Below are 18,112 nucleotides of genomic sequence, written 5' to 3'. Positions count from 1 at the left end.
CAGTGAGAGCACTATTAAGACATTAACATCTTTATCAGAAAGGAAAATAAACGCAAATTCAACTCACTGATCCGCTCAGAGCCGGGGTTAATCACCCTCCATTCACTGCACGTGTGTGTGTGTGTGTGTGTGTGTGTGTGTGTGTGTGTGTGTGTGTGTGTGTGTGTGTGTGTGTGTGAGGGAGGGAGATAACTGGTGATCAGAAGACCCGTCAGAAGTAGAAAGGGTGGCTGACAGATGGGAGGAGAGCCAGAGACAGCGCGAGACAAAGAGCAGAAAATTGAGCGAGCCCAGAAAATTGAGCGAGCCCAGAAAATTGAGCGAGCCCAGAAAATTGAGCGAGCCCAGAAAATTGAGAGGAACAGAGCTGAACCGTGTGCGTACCGCGTTGCCCCTCCGTGGAGGATCAGGTGACACCTCAAAAAATAACCGTCAGGCCGCACAGGAGAGGAGAACGGGCTGCACCGGCCAAGATCTAGTTATCTTTTTAGAACACACAGGAGAAAATTCCTCTTTTGTCTGTCTCGTTTCACCACTGAAGGTCACATGCAGTTGGCCACGGTGTTTTTTTAGATGCCATTTTGGAGAGGCACGAGTCATTCGGTCTCTGGGGCAGGTCATCAAATCACCCTAATTAACAAGCTATCAGACAGGTAAGAGTCACTGTGCCTTTTCCCGCTCCTTCTGAACTCCACACGGCTTTCTGGGGAGGAGGGGTACCCAACCCAACCTAACCTAAAAACAACATCTCAGTCAGAAAATGGCTGCCGCCACTCACTCTTTCCACAGCCTCAATGTTCTCCCCTGCCTTCATTGAGGAAAAGTACTATTTCATTCATGCCATTTCCGTTCATTCATCAGCGCGCGGGCCAGCAGACCCTCCGAGTTCCACACAAACATTCTTATCAATGGAGCTGACGTCAGTCGCGCCGCATCACTTCATCAGGAGGGGGGGACGCCGCGTCACTTCATCAGGAGGGGGGGGGGTATATAAAGGAAAGTTGCGCTGGCCGTGGTGCTGAAAACTCTACTCACGACGCGCAGATGCGACAACTAAAGTGTTTTTGACAGTTGTTCGTTGAGAAACAAACACATCACAAGACTATTGACCCCAAAATAAAACAACCAATATCACATTTCCAGATAGTTGATAGTCCAGTCGCCCGGGAGAAGAGAAGAGGTTGAAGAAGTCGAAACTGTTTATTAATAATTTATGAAGTGTAGGCTGAGAGACTACGAGAGGCACGAGATACAGCACTTCTCCCTCGCAGGAATACAGGTGAGTTCCAGCATCTCCCTCGCTTCCTTTTTCTCTGTTTCTCTCCCACACCAGGCGCAGAAAACGGTTGTCTGTTGGATAATACGTTGATATTATAACCAAACTCTCCGGGGAATGAACACGTCATACGTATTAGAGGACTCTCCATGGTTGGAAACTAGAATAGTGTTCGGTTGATTAATCTAAAAGGAGCAGTTTACAGAACAGATCGACTGAAGGCATCCAAAGGAGTGCGTAAAACGGAGGGAGACAGTGTGGAAATGTTCTGCCGGAGCTGCCCATACGATACTGTGGTTTAAACATAAATTAGGTTGTCAGAGAAACAACTCTCTGTTTGTCCCCTGCTGTGTATTTATTGCACAGAGGGAACGTTTTATGGTGTCTTGAACAATCTGGATAGACTGTAGGATTGAATAAGTTCCGTTTTATTTGGGTTGGAAACTCTGAAGAGGCGCAGCGACAGTGTGGCAAAGTGCATATAGCCTATAATAACTATTGCAGCCTATATATGTGATTAGACTAGACACCCCAAAATATAGAACTATAGTTATAATATTAAAGGCTATAGATTAGGCAACAGGCACTCCAAATGTTAGAGCAGTCTAGTAAATTAATATAGGCTATTGTAAATAATGATGAAACGTAAAATAAATATTGCCATAGCCTCCTGAACCATGGAATAAATGAGTGCGTCTATCTTTACTGGTGCCTTATTTCACAATATTTTCTGGCTATTTTTTCTTTGCTTTCCTCACAAGAACGAAATGCTCTCACAATGGTGCCCATCTCCTCATGGCTAGCTTGAAAATTCAAATGTGCATTTAACGCATTTATAACATAGGCACATTTACCCGTCACCATTTTGGCTACGTTGTGAATACCTCAGATTTGCTCTATTTTAAATAGGCGGCTAGAATCTAGATGCATTCTTCTCTCGCTCCTCAACTAAACGTGACCACCCCCCAAAAAAACAGCACAGACAGCATTTCACACACAGATCCGGGAAAAATAAAAGAGTGACCGCTCTTTCTGACGTTCTACATACCTTACCGTTCGACTTTGGACAGAGACGAGAGGTGTCATAATAACGAACTCAGCCGTGAATAGTTGAAGGGAACCAGAGAGCGGGTTAACGTTGACAACGTGGCTCGCGGTTTTACGCATGGCTGTCCTCATGCGCAGCGCAGCCAGACGACTCCGGCTCGTGTCCATATGGAAGCATCGGAATGCAGCTGCCGGTGTGCTGCAGCCAGACGGATAAACCAGCACTAACGGCTTCATACTGTCGGTGTTGTCCGGTCGCTGTCATTATTCCGCATGTATGACGCTATGAAGTCGATAGCCGGTTAGTCTGTATGTCTTGTTTTGGTGTCTGAGGTGAGGACGGTGTTTTTTGTTCCGGGAGAATATGGGAGAATATGTCAATGCAATTTAGATACCAGCTTTGACTGTTTTGAGTTTACAATTTTGTTCTCCAAAAATGTATACATTTGAAACACATAGGCTGCATGGCTACAAATACATATTTTAGCCATCTGTTTCTCCGGCTGTACCAAAACCAGTACTGAACGAAGTGTTGATTTAAAGGCTCCTCCAACATCTGTTAGAAATCAACAGAAGCCTCCCTTGGAATTGTGTCTGATGTCATCATATAATGTCATATAGGATTCGGTAGAAACGGTTGGTCGTCATATAGGATTCGGTAGAAACGGTTGGTCGTCATATAGGACTCAGTAGAAACGGTTGGTCATCATATAGGATTCGGTAGAAACGGTTGGTCATCATATAGGACTCAGTAGAAACGGTTGGTCATCATATAGGATTCGGTAGAAACGGTTGGTCATCATATAGGATTCGGTAGAAACGGTTGGTCATCATATAGGACTCGGTAGAAACGGTTGGTCATCATATAGGATTCGGTAGAAACGGTTGGTCATCATTTAGGATTCGGTAGAAACGGTAGGGTCGTCATATAGGATTCGGTAGAAACGGTTGGTCGTCATATAGGATTCGGTAGAAACGGTAGGGTCGTCATATAGGATTCGGTAGAAACGGTTGGTCGCCATATAATCTCTCGTGGACAGATTCTGATTACGAGAAGCAATTATTTCTGTTTTTTTTGTTTGTTTTCATCATTGATTATTTGTAGCCTACGAACCAGGAATCGGCGAAGACGGTGCTTAAACTGGGGAGGTGATTTCAAGCCGCCTGCGGATGATAAACGGTTTACACTAGATTCCACAGCCACAAAGTCAAAATTGGCTATATCATAAGATTTAACGAAAACAAAAATGAGCTTTTTGTCCATGATAAACACGGGTGAAATTAGTGGAAGGGATGGGTTTGGCAGAGAGTTTCCTTTTGTGAGAGAGGAGACTTCGCTTCCTTCCTTCGCACAACGGTAATCACAATTTTTAGCAGCATTCCCCCCAGAAGTAAAACATTTTCGTGAGAATTTTACTTCTGGATAATGTTCTTAAGAGGGGGTAATTTTTTTATTTATTTTTCGTATCTCAACTCTCCCCTGAGACAGGTTCAGAGATTGGGGTCACGGCCAGTGATCAGCCGTTACCAATGGCAACCCTGGAGCATTTACATTTTAGTCATTTAGAAGACACTCTAGAGCGATTTACAGCAGTGAGTGTATGTATTTTCATACTGGTCCCCCGTGGGAATCGAACCCATAACCCTGGCGTTGCAAGTGCCATGCTCTACCAACTGAGCCACGCGGGACCAGTTAGGGTGAAGTGCCTTGCTCAAAGGCACATTGACAGATTTTTCACCTTGTTGGCTTGGGGATTTGAATTGGCGACCGTGGGAGGGAGGGAGGGAGGGAGGGAGGGAGGTTGTATATAAACTGGATCTATAAATAAAATGTATGATAATAAAAAATGTTAAATATGTTTATTTATTATTTTTATCTGTAATCAAAAACGCTATATAAATTAAATGTATTATTGTTATTATTATTATTGTATATATTTTTTTACTGCTACTGCCTCTTTACCATATCTACACCATTAATTAGATTGAGAACAGACACAGTGGAACACACAGTACTATATCGACGCTGCTAAAAGGGATGCGATTTCCTGCTTTTCTGAAGTAATTTTATTCATCCATAATTTAAATGGACATACCCTTTAAGGGATACTGCAAGGTTCTGGCAATTACAATAATAATAAATATCGCACTCCATGCCTTTAATTTGTATAGTGCTTTTCATTACAGTGTTATCTCAAAGCTCTACAAAAATACAAATCATGATAATAAAAAAAAAAAATGCAATGTCAACATCATACATTTAGAATCAAGGCAGGAAATAGCAATAATACATCCTAAAAGGACTTTCCAGATTAGGACCAGAAGAAAGACCGTCTGTGGAAATGGGTTTTAAAATCCTAAAAGGACTTTCCAGATTAGGACTAGAAGAAAGACCTTCTGTAGAAATGGGTTTTAAAATCCTAAAAGGACTTTCCAGATTAGGACCAGAAGAAAGACCGTCTGTGGAAATGTTTTGTAAGGCCCATTTTTAAAAGTTCTGATTGATGGAGCGCCTCTCAGATGGTCAGGGAGAGCATTCCATAGGCGAGGGGGCAAGTGAGCAGAAGGCACGGTCACCCCATAGTACGGAGATGTGTCTTGGGGGGCTTGAAGCAGTAGGGAGCGGCTGGAGCGGAGAGTGCGAGGTGGCTCGTTGATAGGAATGACGTCCCTGATGTAGGTGGGACTCAATCCATTCAACGCTTTAAACACTAGGAGGAGGATTTGAAAGTGAATCCTCTAGTTGACCGGTAGCCACAGGACTTCAGCAAGGATGGTTGTGATGTGGGCTGACTTCCTGGTCCTGGTCAGGACTCTGACAGCACTATTCTGGAGAAGTTGTAGCCTCTGAAGTGATTTAAGGCCTCCGAGTAGAGCGGCAGGTAGCTTTTAGAGGTTAAGAGCGTTGTGCCTGTAACCGAAAGGTCGCTGGTTCTAATCCCCGAGCCGACTAGGTGAAAAATCTGTCGATGTGCCCTAGAGCGTTGCCGTAGTCGATCCGGGAGAAGATGAAGGCATGGACGAGTTTCTCTGCATCTGGCTGGGAGAGCGATGGTTTGAGCCGGGCGATGTTTCTTAGATAGAACAATTATATCAAACTTGACCCCCCAATGTTGGAGATGAGAGAGGACAGATGGATGGCTTGACCGTCAATTTTAGGCCAGATGTTTCCAGCAGTGGTGACCTGCTTGACCCAGTAAGCATAGCCTCAGTCTCGCTGCTGTTCAGCTGGAGGAAGTTCTCTTTCATCCCATACCCTGATGTCATCTAGGCAGCTGCTGAGTTTTCCTGAGATGGTATCTGGCTGGGTGTTAATGTAGACCTGGGGATCATCAGCGTAGCAGTGGATGTTCATGTTCTAGTCTCTGAGGATTTGGCTGAGACGGAGCATGTAGATTAGGAACAGAATAGGTCCCAAAAACGTGACCGCTGTGGGACACCGCATGTGACTGTAGACTCCTCCGATCTGGACACTCCAATGGTGATGTATTGCTTCCTATTGGAGAGGTAGGAGGAGAACCAATTCAGAGCAGTTCCAGAGACACCAGTGTGCTCTCTGAGATGCCGCAGGAGGATGTTGCGGTGTCAAGCATAACTGAGATCTAAGAAGAGGAGGATGCTGGGAGATCCTGTATCCGCAGCCATCAGTAGGTCGTTGGTAACTCTCACCAGAGCTGTTTCGGTGCTGTGCAAGGGCCGGAAGCCAGACTGGAAAACTGTGTACAGCTGATTGGAAGACAGATGGAATTGAAGCTGGTTTGTAGTTGAATAGGATGTCCTGGTCAAGGTTGGGTTTCTTCAGTAAGGGGGTGACTGCAGCTGTTTTGAAGAGTGATGGTACCTCCCCCAGTCAGCAGGGACTTGTTGATGAGGGTGGTGACAAACTGAAGCAGGCTAGATGAGCAGGTTTCGAGTAGGGATGTAGGGACAGGGTCAAGGGAGCAAGTGATGGCCTTCATTTTAAAGATGATTGACTGCACAGCGGTGGATGGGACTTCATGTGAAGCTGCTGAGGGGAGGGGCAGTCTGGGTTGGGGGTGGGGCTCAGGAGGTGGGGTTCAGGTCATCTAAGAGGCCTTGATGTTTGTTCTGACGTTGTCAATCTTTATTCTTGAATCATTCTGAGAAGCAGCGACTGCACTTCTCGGATGAGGCTGCATGATTTTGCAGGGTTGAGAAGACAGTTAATGGTTTGGACCAGGGTCTGGCGTTAGCTTCGTTGTGGAGTAGAAGGCTGATCGTGCTTTAGGGCAGCAGAGTAGCTCGCTTGGTGGTCTTTATAGGCCAGTAGATGGACAGTGAGGCCATCCTTCTCCAACACACTTTTTGTGTGTTTTTTGTTTTGTTTTCGGACGCAAGGATGTTCAGGGTAGTACTCAGAGTGCTGCTGTACAGGTTGACCATGTCATCGAGGGCCAGCTCACTGCAGGCAGACTCAGAGGTGAGCTGGATGTGTTCCTGGAAGAGGGATGGGTCGAAAGGTCCTCTTTGGGCGGTGGAGAGGAGTGGCAGCAGTCAGAGACAGTGTCACAGCCTGGTGGTCAGATAGTTTGAGGACTTCCAAGTCAGAGGCAGGGACAACTCCAGTGAAAATGAGGTGTGTTGTGTGTCCACCGTTGTGGGTGGGGGACATTAACATGTTGCACATAATAATATAATAATATGCCATTTAGCAGACGCGTTTATCCAAAGCGACTTACAGTCATGTGTGCATACATTCTTACATATGGGTGGTCCCGGGGATCGAACCCACTACCCTGGCGTTACAAGCGCCGTGCTCTACCAGCTGAGCTACAGAGGACCACTAGCTGTGCTAATGACTAGCTGGACAGTCCATCAAGTTGAGGAAGTCAGCAGCCAACTCACCCAAAATCAGAATGTTGGAGAGGGTGGGGCATACGGAGGTTAATGGTTCAGAAAACACAGGAATAAAAGAGGTGCTTGTCTTGGGGCGGCAGTAAACAAGGATAAACCCAGGAATAAAAGAGGTGCTTGTCTTGGGGCGGCAGTAAACAAGGATAAACCCAGGAATAAAAGAGGTGCTTGTCTTGGGGCGGCAGTAAACCAGGATACCACTGGGATGATTTGGTTGATTAGATGTAAAAGCAAGGAGCTCAAAAGACTGAAAATCAGCAACAGTCAATGGGTTTCAAATAAAGCAGGCTCTGTATAAAACATTATTTCAAACAATTATCCTGTATTTCTACTTACCCAGAGTCAGATGAACTCGTTATGTCAGCATTGGCTTGCAAAGCAACCTCGAACTTTCTTCACACTGGACACTGAAATTCTCAGTATCTCTTTAAACCAGTTGGCTATAGGTCAATTTATAGATACAAATGATATACAACCTCCCTGCTCGCTCCCTACCACCCTCCCTCCCTGCTCCCTCCCTCCCTCTTCCTCCCTACCTGCTCCCTCCCTCCCTCTTCCTCCCTCCCTGCTCTCTCCCTCTCCCTCCACCTCCCTCCCTCCCCCTCCCTCACTCTTCCTCCCTCCCTGCTCCCTCCCTCTCCCTCCACCTCCCTCCCTCCCTCCCCCTCCCTCACTCCCCATCTCTCCTCCCTGCTCCCTCCCTCTCCCTCCCCCTCCCTCCCTCCCTCCCTCCCTCCCTCCTCCCTCCCTCCCTCCCTCCCTCCCTCCCTCTCCCTCCCTGCTCCCTCCCTCCCCCTCTCTCCCTCCCTGCTCCCTACCTCCCTCTTCCTCCCTACCTGCTCCCTCCCCTCCTCCCTCCCTGCTCCCTCCCTCTTCCTCCCTACCTGCTCCCTCCCTCACTCTTCCTCCCTCCCTGCTCCCTCCCTCTCCCTCCACCTCCCTCCCTCCCCCTCCCTCACTCTTCCTCCCTCCCTGCTCCCTCCCTCTCCCTCCACCTCCCTCCCTCCCTCCCCCTCCCTCACTCCCCCCTCTCTGCCTCCCTGCTCCCTCCCTCTCCCTCCCTCTCCCTCCCTGCTCCCTACCCCCTCCCCTCTCCCTTCCCTCCCCCTCCCTGCTCCCTCCCTCTCCCTCCCTCCCTCCCTCACTCCCCATCTCTCCCTCCCTGCTCCCTCCCTCTCCCTCCCTCTCCCTCCCTGCTCCCTACCCCCTCCCTCTCCCTCCCCCTCCCTTCTCCCTCCCTCTCCCTCCCTGCTCCCTCCCCCTCACTCCCTCTCCCTCACTCTCCCTCCCTCACTCCCCCTCTCTCCCTCCCTGCTTCCTACCTCCCTACCTCCCTCACTCCCCTCCCCTCTTCTCCCTCACTCTCCCTCCCTCCCTCCCTCCCTCCCTCCCTCCCTCCCTCCCTCCCTCCCTCCCTCCCTCCCTCCCTCCCTCCTCCCTCCCTCCCTCCCTCCCTCCCTCCCTCCCTCCCTCTCCATCTTCCTCCCTCCCTGCTCCCTCCCTCCCTCCCTCCCTCTCCCTTCCTGCAAGCTCCCTCTCCCTCCCTCCCTCTCCCCCTCTCTCCCTCCCTCACTCCCCCTCCCTCCCCTCTGCTCCCTCCCTCCCCTCTAGTCCCTCCCTCCCCCCCCCTGCTCCCTACCTCCCTCCCTCCCTCTCCCTATGATTTTACAGAAGTCTGCTGCAAGTCATAAAGATTATGTTAAAGATATCTGCTCAATGTTCTCCCTCCCTACAGGTGCTCAGCCCTCCCTCCCTCCTGCCCGTTCTGCATGGTCATGACCAGTCACCACGCACCCTCCACAGCCCGACTCATCCTATTGGTCCTGCTCACTGTCACTCCACGGCTGACCGCCACCCCTGTGGGGGGGGAGGGAAGGGAGGGGCAGGAGCAGGGGGAGGGGCACTCCAGGACTCACCTCAAAGAGGACAGCCTTATCCTCAGCCCCCTCCATAGCCCTCTAGAAATCAGCCCCAGCCCCCTCCGCTACCCCCTGGACCAGACCCAGGACCGGGAAGAAGACCAGGGACAGAGCCAGGAACAGAGCTATGGCTGGCCCCAATACTACTGGAGGCCCTGGACCAAACCGGGAGAGCACAGACACAGGAGCGAGGAGAGGGGGACCCAGTCCCTTTGCAGGATAGAAGGGGTGAGGAGACAAGGAGAGAGGTTGGGAGAGAGGAGGAGGAGGAGGAGAGGAGGGTGGGGGAGAGAAGGAGAGAGGTTGGGAGAGAGGAGGAGGAGAGGAGGGTGGGGAAGAGAAGGATGGAACAGCTAGGACCAGCACTAATGGCAGCAGCTCTGGGAGAGGAGTTAAGACAGATAGAGGAAGAGGAGGAGAGGGAGGAGAGGAAGAGGTTAGAGGACAGAGGCTGGCTTCTAGAGGGAGAGGGGGACAGAGCTGGTGGAGGGAGTGAGGAGGGAGGACAGCAGAAGGAGGAGGAGGAGGAGGAGGAGGAGGAGGAGGAGGACGAGAAAGGTGGAGAAGCAGGGAGATGGGGAGGTGAGGAGGAGAAAATAGCAGAGGGGAGTAGGAGAGGAGAGGAGGGGAGGCCTAGTGACCCATCTCTTCAGCGGAAGGCTCGGGGCTACTTCCAGAACATAGACCTTGGTCTCCAAGACAACGAGATCCTTCCTCCTCTGAAGGGGTATAAGGCCTACAACACCCAGCTGGCACAAGCTGGCAAGAAGCTGCACTGGCAGGAGGAGCGGGCACGCAACACCCCCCCACTGGGGGGCAACTTCATGGACGACTTTGAGAATGAAGCAGAGGAGGAGGCGGCTCTGTCGATGGTGGAGGAGGAGGCTCGTGCACGTGCAGAGCAGCAGGAGGTGCAAAGGCAGCAGGAGGAGGCGGAGAGAGCCAGAGAGGAGGAGCAGAGACTCGCGGACATCGCCTCTGACATGTTGCTGCAGTACATGGGGAGACAGAAACAGCAGGGGGCGCCGTACCTCGTGGCCAGACAGAAGGCCGGCGCCAACGCCGCTGAAGACAAGCGCTCCGAGGAGGTGGTAACCGACGGCGATGACCTGGACCAGCAGATGATTGACAGGCTGATCGAGATCAGCAGCAAGCTGCACCTGCCGGCCGACGACGTGGTCCAGATCATCTCCAACGTAGAGGAGAAGAAGAAGAAGAAGAAGAGGAAGGAGCTGACGCCGCTTAGTAACCCTGTCGCCCCGCGTTACCGGCCCCTAGTTCCCCCTCCCCTAGCGACGGGCCCCATGTACCACTACACAGCCTCCTCCAACCCCAAGAAGGACCCGTACTACCAGCCCTACAAGAACAAGTGGAACAAGGACAGAGCCAAAGCTAAGGCCTACAAGCAGGACTACTGGTTCAAACCCCACAAACAGAAGGACGTGTGGTTCAAACCCCAGAAAAAGTTCCTAGCCTTCCCCTCCTACCCCTACTACCAGAAACCCTACCGAGCCTACTACCCTGTGTACTTTCCCTACCCCAAACCGCAGTACTACGACAATACTCCCATGGGGGAGGAGCTACCCCACAGCCCGCCCCCGGACTACGAGCTCCGGCCAACCAGGCGCAGACACAGGGCAGGGGGCAGGGTAAGAGGGGGAGGTAGGCATGGCTGGAGACAGCAGCCCCTCCCACAACATCTCCCCTCCTCCCCCTACATCTCCAACTACATCCTGCCACACCCCCGGACATATCAGCCCCTGCCTAAACCCCTCTTCCCCCAGGGCAGGGGCTGGCGCCCCCCATACTACAACCCACCAGGGCCTGGGGGCTTGGGCGTAGCCGGGGGAAGGGTGGGAGGGGACTATGAAGACGACGATGGGCTGGTTCCTCAGCTGGACAGTCAAGAGGAACTGGAGAACTTTATATCCAAAATATACATGAAACGCAGAATGTACTAGAGACACAAGGACAGACAGACACTACCACAGGACAAAGGGACCAAACAGGGGAGGGGAGGGAGGGAGGGAGGATGGGAGGGGGGAGGGAGGAGGGAGGGAGGGAGGGGGGAGGGGGGGAGGGAGGGGGGAGGGGGGAGGGAGGGAGTAATATAAGAAGGCTGGATGAGAGAGAGAAGAAAGAGTGATAGATGTTCTGTTGTTTGTTTTTCACTGTTTTTTTTCTGTTGTCGTTTTGGTTTATTTGTGAGCAGTGAAGGAAGGGAGGGAGGAGGAGCGGGAGAGCTTGACATTGTGAGTCAGAACTTCCGGTCGGTCCGGAGCAGGGGAGCTGCTGGCTGTCTGCTTTCATTCAGGTCTGTCTCTGACGTTGGGGCACATCCAGAGAGCTGGGGGTTAGAACAAACAACAACATGGTGCCAACAGCGGGAGACTCATGTTTACAGAATCATCTATAGACGGGTTAGCTGACAACGTCACCAAAAGGATGCTCACGCTGCAATGGGGCAGAAATCCATGAGTTGTTGTGATTCAGATGGCTAGCAACAATGACCAGAAGCTGCCATGTGGGGAATCGTAGGTGGCTCGTTTCAGCTCGTTTTATCTTGTTATTGATACCATTTGACAATTTGAGCTGTTTTGACTGATTTCATGCCTATGCTAATATGGCTAAAATTCGCTAGCTAGCTAACCAACAAATGTAACGATGTATTTGAGAGAGAACAAGCCCTCATTGTGCAAATATATTTATGTTTTCAATAAACATGGAGATGAAGTATAGTTTACATGTCAACAGTCTAAGCCAACCCTGTCTGTTTTGCCACAGACTTGCGCACACCTCGGTTCTGTTGCTAAACAACCAACCCGTCTATAGTGTCTTTTCTTTCAGAGATTCAGGAAAACGTCTGTCGTCGAGTTGTGTTTTTCTGTTGACATCAGCTGATCTTTTACCAAGGTACCAAACACAGTCACAGATCCCAGGACTATTCAGATAGAGGCGTCTTTCTCTCTGCCTGTTCTAATACCAATCCAATACCACAATAATACTGACATAGTAAATCCTTACAGATCCCAAACCCATCCTCTGTAATGTCATACCAATATATTCAACAAGATCTCACAGTTTCACGTCGAAATTTAACGAATTATGGACAAGCTTCTTTTTTTGACCCATTTAGGACTGCGTTCATTCCGCGTGTGTTTTGAGATAGGGTTGAAACAGAAACACCTCGACAGTTAACTGCAAAGGCATTAATTCCGACTGGTTAAGGTTAGGGCTAAGGTTTAGGATAGTGTTAAAACAAGAAAACAAAAACAAAGCTATTTTACATCCAGTAGGTACTGGAGTTGAACCCAGTGTTAGGTAGTATTTCTGGGGCCTATAGTGATGTGAGCACAGAGAGACAGTCGACAGTAACCCTAACCCTAACCCGGCCTCCTCAATTACAACCTGATAGGACCAGTTGTTCGCTACCCAGGGCCAATAGGGCAGGTCAAACACACACAACACACAACACACAACACACACACTTATCCAACCCTCCATCTCACAGCTACTAGAAGTCACTATGTCATATTATTTCCAAAGGATATTGAGAAAGAGGGAAGAGGGGGGAGAGAGGAGAGGAGGGAGGAGGAGAGGAGAGGAGAGGAGAGGAGAGGAGAGGAGAGGAGAGGAGAGGAGGGGAGGAGAGGAGGAGGGGAGGGGAGGGGAGGAGGGGAGAGGAGGAGAGGAGGAGGGGAGGAGGGGAGGAGGGGAGAGGAGGAGAGGAGGGGAGGAGGGAAGGAGGGGAGGAGGGGAGGAGGGGAGGGGAGGAGGGGAGGAGGGGAGGAGGAGGGGAGGAGGGGAGGGGAGGAGGGGAGGAGGGGAGGAGGAGGGGAGGAGGGGAGGAGGAGGGGAGAGGAGGAGGAGGGGAGGAGGGGAGGAGAGGAGGGGAGGAGGAGGAGGGGAGGAGGGGAGGAGGGGAGGGGGGGAGGGGAGGAGGGGAGGAGAGGAGGAGAGGAGGAGGAGGGGAGGGGAGGAGGGGAGGGGGAGGGGAGGAGGGGAGGAGAGGAGGAGGAGGGGAGGGGAGGAGGGGAGGAGGGGAGGAGAGGAGGAGAGGAGGAGGGGAGGAGGGTGAGCTAGGAGAGCTTGACCTGATAAATCTGCACGTCTTTCTAATTTAAAAAAAGAAAAAAAACATTTGTACCAACAAAAAAAACATCCAGTGAGGAGAAATATGTGGTGGTGTTTGTTTCTCTGATTCAATTGTGATCTAAAAAAAGTGAGAATGTAAAACTCGGGGTCAGAGAAGAGCTCCGTCCTGTGAAAGGACTGTTGTGTTGTCGTGACCATATCTCCTTTGGGCTTGTAAGATGTACAGTTCATGTGAAATAAATGCCCTTCTGTGCAACGTGTACATAACAGCATGACCCATGACTAGTTTTGCTTTAAGAAGAAAAAATAAAAGCAACTATTTTATTAAAGTTCTGTTTTTTAATGCATTTTTGAACAGTTTGATGCACATTAGAGTTTTGTATTGCACAGTAGAGTTCTATATTACACAGTAGAGTTCTATATTACACAGTAGAGTTCTATATTACACAGTATAGTTCTATATTACACAGTAGAGTTCTATATTAAACAGTAGAGTTCTATATTAAACAGTAGAGTTCTATGTTACACAGTAGAGTTCTATGTTACACAGTAGAGTTCTATATTACACAGTAGAGTTCTATATTACACAGTAGGGTTCTATATTACACAGTAGAGTTCTATATTACACAGTAGAGTTCTATATTAAACAGTAGAGTTCTATATTACACAGTAGAGTTCTATATTAAACAGTAGAGTTCTATATTACACAGTAGAGTTCTATATTACACAGTAGAGTTCTATATTAAACAGTAGAGTTCTATATTACACAGTAGAGTTCTATATTACACAGTAGAGTTCTATATTACACAGTAGAGTTCTATATTACACAGTAGAGTTCTATATTACACAGTAGAGTTCTATATTAAACAGTAGAGTTCTATATTACACAGTAGAGTTCTATATTATTAAACAGTAGAGTTCTATATTACACAGTAGAGTTCTATATTACACAGTAGAGTTCTATATTACACAGTAAAGTTCTATATTACACAGTAGAGTTCTATATTACACAGTAGAGTTCTATATTAAACAGTAGAGTTCTATATTAAACAGTAGAGTTCTATATTACACAGTATAGTTCTATATTACACAGTAGAGTTCTATATTACACAGTAGAGTTCTATATTACACAGTAGAGTTCTATATTACAAACTAAAGTTCTATACACAGTAGAGTACACTTTCCTCTTTGGTCAAAAGACAAATGAGTGGATGAGAGATCAGAAAAGGGCTGACTGTGTAAACACAGCCCTGGTGTATCAGGTCTGAATCAGTCTGTCACGAGTTACAAAGCCAGAACCCAGAAGCAGACCAGGACAAGGTAAGTTGAAACGAAGGTGAGTGTTTATTTAACAGATTCAAGAGTGATGCTGAATAATCCAGGGAACAGAGCGGGCGGCGTGGATGAGTTGTTGGGGGTGCAGTGGTAGATCCAATAATGGCTCGGCAGCCGCCGACCACCAGGCAGGGGTTGGGTGAAGGTTCCGGACGAGTGACTGCAGATGGAACAAAACGGAGGTAAGTACACAACAAACCAACAAGGTGCAAAACAACAAAACTAACGCTAGAAGCTCTAAGGCTGATACTCTGATAAACATACTGTTCATGGCTAACGATCCGGCAGGGAATGGATGTCAGGTCAGAGCCTAAAAAGGGTGATGATCAGGACCAGGTGTGCAGATTGCTGATGGGATGCAGGTGCGGTAAATCATGAGAGCTCCCGCCTAGCAACGTCGCCCGGCAACCAGGCAGGGAGCGTTCCAGAACCCTCGGGAAACTGGAGATCCCGAGCAGAAAACTGACAACACAGACAGGAACCGACTCAGGATGCAGGGTTCGTTACAGTACCCCCCCTCCGACGAACGCCACCGGGCGGACTCCCCGGAGCGCCAGGATGGAGGCGGTAGAAGTCACGAAGGAGGTCAGCATCAAGGATCTGTCGCCGCGGAATCCAACTCCTCTCTTCAGGACCATACCCCTCCCAGTCCACGAGATACTGGAAACCCCGGCCCCGCCGTCTGGAATCCATAATGCGTCGCACCGTGTAGGCAGGACCACCTCCGATCATCCGAGGAGGAGGAGGAGGAGGCGGAGGAGGCAACAGAGGACTGAGGAGAACAGGCTTGAGGCAGGAGACGTGAAAGGTGGGATGGACTCTGAGCGTTCTCGGTAACTTGAGTCGAACTGCAACCGGATTGATCACCTTCTCCACCACAAACGGACCAATGAACTTCGGTGACAACTTCCTAGACTCAGTCCGTAAAGGAAGATCCCGTGTGGCCAACCAGACCCTATCTCCGATGGTATAGGTAGGAGCGGGAATCCGGCGACGATTCGCCTGGAGCTGATACCGGTCAGAAACTCTAAGGAGTGCCTTTCTGGCCCGATGCCAGGTCCGGTGGCAACGACGAATGTAAGCCTGAACAGAGGGCACTGAGAGATCCTTCTCCTGAGAAGGAAACAAGGGAGGTTGGTAGCCATACAGGCACTGGAAGGGAGACATCCCAGTGGCAGAGGTAGGGAGAGTATTGTGGGCATACTCAACCCAAGGCAACTGAGAGACCCAGGAGGTGGGGTTGGAGGAGACAAGGCAGCGTAGCGTGGATTCCATCTTCTGGTTGGCTCTCTCCGCCTGACCATTAGATTGGGGGTGAAAACCAGATGTGAGACTGACTGTAGCTCCAATGGCCAAACAGAAGGACTTCCAGACAGCAGAGGTAAACTGAGGACCACGGTCGGAAACGATATCACTGGGCAACCCGTGGACCCTGAAAACCTCCCTAACCAGGATCTCGGACGTCTCAGAGGCAGAGGGAAGCTTGGAAATGGGCACAAAGTGGGCGAACTTGCTGAATCTGTCCACGATAGTCAGAACGACCGTGTTCCCCTCAGAAGAGGGCAACCCAGTGACAAAGTCCAGGGCCAGATGCGACCATGGTCGCCGGGGAATAGGAAGGGGGTGAAGTAGTCCAGAGCTGGGCCGATTGGCACTCTTATTCTGCGCACACACTGGACAGGCAGCAACAAACCCCCGAGTATCCTCTCCCATGGCAGGCCACCAAAATCGTCTGCGAAGAAACGCCATCGTCCGAGCCACGCCAGGGTGACAAGCCATCTTGCTGGCGTGGGACCATTGGAGGACAGCAGAACGAACCGACTCAGGCACAAACAACCGACCGGGTGGACCGTTACCGGGACCGGGCTGCGTCCGAAGGGCCGCCATAACCTCCTCCTCAATCTTCCACATAACTGCTCCCACGACACAGTTCCGGGGAAGAATCGTCTCGGTCTTGGCCCCACTCTCCTCCGTCTTGGAGAACATCCGGGACAAGGCGTCCGCCTTGCCGTTCTTAGATCCAGGTCGGAACGTCAGGGAAAAATTGAATCGTCCGAAAAACAACGCCCACCTGGCCTGACGGGAGTTGAGACGTCTAGCCGATTGCACGTAAGCAAGATTCTTGTGGTCAGTCCAGACAATAAACGGTTGCTCCGCCCCCTCCAACCAGTGGCGCCACTCCTCCAAGGCAAGCTTCACCGCGAGAAGCTCCCGGTTACCCACATCGTAGTTCCTCTCCGCAGGCGAAAGACGACGAGAGTAGTAGGCGCAGGGATGGAGTTTACCGTCAGTGGAGCATCGCTGGGACAGGATGGCGCCAACCCCCACATCAGACGCATCCACTTCAACGACGAACTGACGGGCCATGTCAGGTTGAGAGAGAATCGGTGCGTTGGTGAATCGCCTCTTCAAATCCAGAAACGCTCGATCCGCCTCCGGATTCCAATTGAAGGTCCTGGTACTGGAAGTCAAGGCAGTTAACGGAGCGGCCACACGGCTGTAATCCCGGATGAATCTGCGGTAGAAATTCGCAAACCCCAAAAACCTCTGGAGCTGCAATCTCGTACCGGGCTGGGCCCATTCCAGAACCTCTCTAACCTTCTCCTGGTCCATCCTAATCTCTCCCCTGGAGATGATGTACCCGAGGAAGGATGTCGTGTGGGCGTGAAACTCGCACTTCTCGGCCTTCACGAACAGGCGATTCTCCAACAATCGCTGCAGAACCTGCCGGACATGCTGGACGTGGTTGGAAGGTTCCTTCGAGAAGATCAGAATGTCATCCAGGTAAACAAACACAAAGAGACCGATCATATCTCTCAGGACGTCGTTCACCATACTCTGGAATACCGCTGGAGCATTGGTCAGTCCAAACGGCATCACCTGATACTCGAAGTGACCCATCGGTGTATTGAAACCCGTCAACCACTCGTCCCCCTCTCTGATCCGGACCAGGTGATACGCATTGCGTAGGTCTAGCTTGGTGAACACCGTAGCACCCTGTAAGGAGTCGAAGGCAGAGCTCATCAAGGGCAGGGGATACTTGTTCTTGACCGTGATATCATTCAACCCCCGATAATCAATACACGGTCGAAGAGAGCCATCCTTCTTACCCACAAAGAAGAATCCTGCCCCCAGGGGTGATGACGAGGGACGAATGAGGCCAGCAGCTAGGGACTCCTTGATGTAGGTCTCCAAAGCCTCACGTTCAGGTCGGGAGATACTGTATAACCGTCCCTTGGGATAGACAGCTCCAGGGAACAGGTTGATGGCACAATCATATGGTCGGTGGGGAGGGAGTGACAGCGCCCTCTGCTTACTGAACACTTCCCCCAAATCGTGATATGTCTCGGGAACCAGGGACAAATCTGGGGGTTTAGCCTCAATCACCTGACTGGGAACTGAATGGGAACAGGCAGTCTTGAGACAGTTAGCATGACAATCAAGGCTCCAACTCGTTACCTTGCCCGTCACCCAATCGAACGTGGGATTGTGTTCCTTCAGCCAGGGGTATCCAAGGACCAGAGGAACATGGGAAGACGGCAGAATGAAGAATGAGATCACCTCA

The 18,112-nt window shown here is 50.4% G+C and overlaps 1 pseudogene across 1 annotated transcript; it reads left to right on the top strand.

The window, feature by feature from the left end:
* Positions 1 to 8,967: 8,967 nt before the first annotated feature.
* On the top strand, positions 8,968 to 11,078 carry LOC311099910 (annotated as a pseudogene). Its single transcript has 2 exons — positions 8,968 to 9,365; positions 9,432 to 11,078. The product of its transcript is annotated as an uncharacterized misc_RNA (transcript).
* The last annotated feature ends 7,034 nt before the right edge of the window (positions 11,079 to 18,112 follow it).

The sequence above is a fragment of the Coregonus lavaretus genome (assembly GCF_964263955.1).
Source record: "Coregonus lavaretus genome assembly, chromosome: 24".
In the NCBI taxonomy this organism is placed as follows: Eukaryota; Metazoa; Chordata; class Actinopteri; order Salmoniformes; family Salmonidae; genus Coregonus; species Coregonus lavaretus.
This window is presented reverse-complemented; position numbering and strand designations above follow the sequence as displayed.